Consider the following 6,546-nt stretch of genomic DNA (forward strand, 5'->3'; position numbering starts at 1 on the left):
TTATGCTTCCACTTAATCTCACTTAATCCCGAGGGATTCTTAAAGGGGTTTTGGGGTTTTTTCTTGGTTTTGCCACATTTTAGTGCACAGTCTGCCTTTTCAACCCTCCATTCTTTAAATGTAACAAATATTGCCTTAAATTTTTCATACTTACACAAATTTATTCCATTTTTGTCAGTTTTGTTGAAGTTTTGAAGAGGTTTTGAGGCTTTGTTGGGTCATTTCCGGTACCCGCCCAGCCAATGCCGGAATGGAGTCTGGCTGAGGCGGGAACAGCTCTCGCCCCACCCCCTGTCCCACCCAGCCAATGACTGAGGGGAGTTCGGCTGAGGCGGGAACAGCTCTCGCCCCGCCCCCTGTCCCACCCAGCCAATGACTGAGGGGAGTTTGGCTGAGGCGGGAACAGCTCTCGCCCCGCCCCCTGTCCCGCCCAGCCAATGACTGAGGGGAGTTCGGCTGAGGCGGGAACAGCTCTCGCCCTGCCCCCTGTCCCACCCAGCCAATGACTGAGGGGAGTTCGGCTGAGGCGGGAACAGCTCTCGCCCCGCCCCCTGTCCCGCCCAGCCAATGACTGAGGGGAGTTCGGCTGAGGCGGGAACAGCTCTCGCCCCGCCCCCTGTCCCACCCAGCCAATGACTGAGGGGAGTTTGGCTGAGGCGGGAACAGCTCTCGCCCCGCCCCCTGTCCCACCCAGCCAATGACTGAGGGCGCTTTTCCCCGCCCGCCGGTTGGGCGGGAGCCGCTCCCCACTTGTCAATCAATGAGGGGGGTCCGGCTGAGGCTGGCACTTCCCCCTCTCCCTCTCCCCGGCCAATCACTCCCGCCCCTCCCTGCCTCGCTGCCACTGGCCCCTTGTGACTCTGAATTTTCCCCACCTGCCCCAGTCTGGACTGGTTTATACTGGTTTATACTCCCCCTCCCCAGGCAGAGGAGCTCCTGCGCCCCCCACCCCCCAGTGGGTAAAATTCACGTCACGAGAAGTTCGTGTCCACAAAGGAGACAGAGGAGTCCTGTAAAATTCCCTTGATTTGGAGAAAGGGAGAGAGTCCGTCAGGCATGTGTTCAAGGGGGTCTCTCCCAATTAGATGGAGCAAGTAGCCTTCTTTTCTCCTCATTTCCCAGCTGCATTTTCTCTTCCTTCCCTTTCCCTGTTGGCTGAGGCACTTGGAAGGTACTTGGGACTTCCCGATCCGCCTATCCGTGTCCCCCCTTAGTATGTGTCCCCTGTAAAACACACGATCCACGATCATTACAATTAGCTAAATCAATTGATCTCTTTTAGTAAGCTTTACTAATTGGCACGGACTGCTGCTCAGCCAAAGTCATGCTAAAGTCCTGAACTTTGGGAAGAAGAACAAAGACTTTATAGGATTATGAATATTAATATCTTTGTCTAGGGTGGATTAAAAGCTAATTAGAGCCCCCCAAACTCCCATCTCACCTCCCACAGACTCCCAGAATGTCTCCAGAGCCCCCCCAAACCCCCCTGTTAGTCCCTAGAAATGCCCAAGGGACCCCCCCTGTTGGAAAACCAACCAGTTTAAAAACACTTTTTTTATATAACTTTAGCCAGGTTTATTCACCTTTGCCCCGCGGAAGGGAACTAAAGCTTCTTTCCAGGGCATTGTTTCTCTAGGTGAGGCCTGAGATGGGCTTAGCATTTCAACACACTGGGAGTGTTGGGGAAGATGAAACAGGAAAGCCTTATAAATATGATTGCCTGACAAAAGATTTTGGGAATATGAAAACTACAGGCGACATCGAAATGAAAGCCACTTTTGAAATACCAAGTCTTAGTTACTGAACAACTGGAAAACAATGGTATGGCCGACTGAAGGTAATCCCCTCTTGATTGAACAATACCCTCTGCTTGCAGGCAGGTCCAAGGGTCAGAGCAGACCCTACTAGCTCAGCAGAAGGGGTCCAAAGAGTAGTTTTTAGAAGTTAAGATGTAACACTCTATGGTAATATATGAACTCTTATAGGCTGTATGTAAATGCTATAGGATTTGTATCTTGTATTAGATTGGTTAGTGACAATTAGAATATTCAGTACAGAAGATGATTTATTGTATTGTAACCAGGACTTCACCATTCCATTCTATTCTCATCACTTCTTCTTCACTCTCATTCCTCTCGCTCTCTCTCTCTCTCCTTACTTACTCTCTTGCTCTCTTGGGCCTGCTCAGAGCTGCCAGCTGCAGCTCTAAGCAGTGCCCCTATACCCACGCCCTTTGCAATAAACCGCATGTTCCAAGATCAGACTATAGAGATCCCCCGTTGCCGTCCGTCACCGTCCGTCTACGCCCTGTCCAGACTGAACCCCAAAGCTTCCTACAGTCTGACGCCCAACGTGATTGCCGAACCCACACCCAGAACCTACAGTCTGGCGCACATCATGATTGAAGGCCCGGTTCAGCTTTTTCCATCTGTGGGAGACTTCTCCATGGACGGTAACTAAAAGACCAGTTATAGCCACCTAGAACGTGTCGTGAGCACGGCATACCGTTGCTGCGCATCGTAAAAGCCGGAGCTCTATAATTCTGCTGAGGCAGCCCTCGAGCACGGGGATTACCTGGAGCTCTTGGAGGGAATTGCCTGGCAGTCCTCGAGCACAGGCGGCCACTGCTGCGCAGCGGCTCCCTGGAGCTCTTTGAGGAAGTTTGCCGTGGCACCCCTGGAGCACGGACACGCTGCTAAGCAGTGCCGACCGGAGCTCTAAGGAGGGACCCTGCCGCGCGCCCCGAGCACAGGCGAGTAGTGCTCAGCACCGCCCGCGCTGGAGCTCTCAGTGCGGACCCACCCGTGAGGTCCTGAGCACGGAAAGCCGTTGCCACGCGACGCCTAAAACCGGAGCTCTGAGAAAGGACCCAAAAGCAGCGTCCTGAGTGCCGAGTGGAGTGCCTGGCCAGCCCCCCACGACGGACCTCTGACTAAGGACACTGCTCCTGCGACATCATCTAAGTGAGTATCATACTGGTCTAATAATGGGACAAACTCACTCTTCCCATGACAGAGATCTCTATAAGCAACTTAAGCATTTACTTATAAGCTCTGGTTCAAGACAATTACCTAAACAGGAGCTAAAAAACCTCTTAGAATGGACTCTGATTAATTTCCCAAATGCTGACCGTTCAGCAGTCTACACCGGAGACTTTTGGGACTCAGTGGGAATCAAATTATTTAATGCCATATCACGCTGGGACAAGAGTACCGCAGAACTCATCCCGGCTTGTGCAGCGTTAATGGAACTATTCGCCGCGCCCCCCCCACCGCCGCGCAGCTCCGCCCCGCCCCCTCGCCCGCCGCCGCCTCAATCGGCCGTGCCGGAGTCACGGAGCCAGTGCCCCGTGGCCCCTCCGCCTCCTCGCCCGCCGCCACCGAGATCGGCCGTGCCACTCCCGAGCTCTGCCGTGCCACTCCCGAGCTCTGCCGTGCCATCACCGCCCCCGCCGGGCCCCATCCCCGCGCCGCAGCCGCCCCCGCCGGGGTCCCCCAACACCGTGCAGCCGTATCCCTCCACCGCGCAGCCGTATCCCTCCGTGCAGCGCAGCGTCGCCTCAGAAGCCGCGAGCAGGGGGGGAACGGAGGGAAATGATGCAGCTCCAGTGGCAGGGGAGACGGAGAGCCCCTCTGCCGGAGCTGATGTTTTAAATCTAACACAAGTAAACTCTGAAAAGCAGCCAGATTTGTTTGCAATGAGCCCCAGAGTCCCGCCAGCGAGCGGCGGGGATCTTGCAACCCAGAAAGAGAAAACGAGTTCTGAGAGTTTGTCAGCGCTACCTTCTGAATCAAAAAAATCCTCCAAAGTGCTCAGATTATTCTCAATTAACAGATTGCCATGAAATAAGACCCCAAATCTATAAAGATGAAAGTCTTAGTCTATTAACTAAGCCTGTGATAGCTAGCCAACAGCCTGACAGTCCTAAAATGTGGGCTCCCATCCCCACTCTCGAAATTAAAGAACTAAAAAGTGCTGTAAGATACAGTGGCATTTGCTCACCGTATCTTAAACAACTGCTAAAAAGTACCCTAAAAGGAACACATCAAACTTTAAAATGCATTTTAAATCAACAGAAAAGGGGAAAATCCCAGGCTACACCTCAAAGAAGGTTGAATAAAGCCTTGTATGTTTTTAATTTCTTGAACAGCTCTGCAGAAGAGCCTGACCCCCTCATTTTCAGACATTTCTTAAACAACAAAAAAGCAAAACTGAAAGAGCACCCCCCAGTTTTAATTAAGAATCTAGAATCAGGAAAAATAGAAGGACCATACAATCTTATAACATGGGGGAAGGGGTTTGCGTGTGTTTCCACAGGTGGAGAGCTCAAGTGGGTTCCAGCAAAAAACGTGAAGCCATACCACACATCAAAACCTGCCGACGCCTCCACACCAGCCAGTGACCCTGCAAGTGGAAGCCAGGAAGCAAGCACCCAAACCTGAAGTGCGCAGAATCACCAGAATAAAGTGATCTGCCAAAAACAGCTCAAGAAAATAATGGAGTTTTCTCATCTGCGCGCGTGCATGGTGCTTTTATTCTTATGTTTTAGTTTTTGTAGTGAAGCTTTACCTGTAAATCAACCAAAGACAAATGTCTGGGTTGCCTTAGCCAAATCTGCAGGCTCCGATACCATCTGTCTATCTGACACAAGCCCTGACAAACCTTTTTCAACCTGTTTAGTTGGAATACCTTTACCAGAAGGTTTTGATAATGTTACTCTTGATAAGTACTGGCCATACGACGATCATCAAGTATCTCCAACTACCAGCCATAAACACCAAACTTATATTGATAATTCTAAAATTGATAAATCTGACCTTCAAGAGCTAGAAATCCTAGGCTCGTTAACTATGGATACCTGCTATTTCTTTCACTTTCTAGGAGAAAACGGTCCTCATTTAAACGTTACCCCATATCACCCAGCTTATAGCAATGTAACTTCTTGGTGCAATCAAGCTAAGCTTCTTATATATGACAAACCTCATGCAGATCGTTTTAACAAACTTCCTATTCGATTCCCTAGAGGAATTTGGCTCATCTGTGGAGACAGAGCCTGGCAAGGTATACCTTCAAAAATAGATGGTGGCCCTTGTGCTCTGGGACAACTTACAATTATTGCTCCCAGTGTCAAAGAAGTAATCAAAAAGAAAAACAGAAAGATTAGATCTTCCTGGGGACATCAGTATGAGAGCGACTGTGATAGTGACTTTCACCCTTGGAACTCTGAAAAATCAATTGTTGCGAGCATTTTTCTTCCTCAGTTAAGTTCCTCAATTGCATTAAAACAGTTAAACAAGTTGGGATGTTGGCTCAGCAAGGAGGTAAATGCCACCTCTACTATGATCAGTGACTTGTTAACCGATGAAGAGGCAGTCAGACGTGCCACTTTACAAAATAGAGCTGCCATTGATTATCTTTTATTAGCACATGGGCATGGCTGTGAAGATTTTGAAGGATTATGCTGTATGAACTTATCCGATCATTCTGTTTCCATTCACAAACAATTACAAAACCTAAGGGACCTAGCTAACCAAATTACAACAGATAACCCGTCTTGGCTAGACAGTTTGTTTGATGGTTGGAGCTTTGCACCTTGGCTAAGGGAACTCTGTAAAATAGGCTTGATTATTCTAGTAGTAATAATTATAGTTTTAGTAGCAGTACCTAGTATACTTCAGTGTGTGCAAAAAATGACGAGTAGGACTGTGTCTAATATCTTATTTGTTCATCAGAAAGGGGTAGATGTTGGGGAAGATGAAACAGGAAAGCCTTATAAATATGATTGCCTGACAAAAGATTTTGGGAATATGAAAACTACAGGCGACATCGAAATGAAAGCCACTTTTGAAATACCAAGTCTTAGTTACTGAACAACTGGAAAACAATGGTATGGCCGACTGAAGGTAATCCCCTCTTGATTGAACAATACCCTCTGCTTGCAGGCAGGTCCAAGGGTCAGAGCAGACCCTACTAGCTCAGCAGAAGGGGTCCAAAGAGTAGTTTTTAGAAGTTAAGATGTAACACTCTATGGTAATATAAGAACTCTTATAGGCTGTATGTAAATGCTATAGGATTTGTATCTTGTATTAGATTGGTTAGTGACAATTAGAATATTCAGTACAGAAGATGATTTATTGTATTGTAACCAGGACTTCACCATTCCATTCTATTCTCATCACTTCTTCTTCACTCTCATTCCTCTCGCTCTCTCTCTCTCTCCTTACTTACTCTCTTGCTCTCTTGGGCCTGCTCAGAGCTGCCAGCTGCAGCTCTAAGCAGTGCCCCTATACCCACGCCCTTTGCAATAAACCGCATGTTCCAAGATCAGACTATAGAGATCCCCCGTTGCCGTCCGTCACCGTCCGTCTACGCCCTGTCCAGACTGAACCCCAAAGCTTCCTACAGTCTGACGCCCAACGTGATTGCCGAACCCACACCCAGAACCTACAGTCTGGCGCACATCATGATTGAAGGCCCGGTTCAGCTTTTTCCATCTGTGGGAGACTTCTCCATGGACGGTAACTAAAAGACCAGTTATAGCCACCT

This window comes from Corvus hawaiiensis, chromosome 17 (assembly GCF_020740725.1).
Source record: "Corvus hawaiiensis isolate bCorHaw1 chromosome 17, bCorHaw1.pri.cur, whole genome shotgun sequence".
NCBI classification, from domain to species: Eukaryota; Metazoa; Chordata; class Aves; order Passeriformes; family Corvidae; genus Corvus; species Corvus hawaiiensis.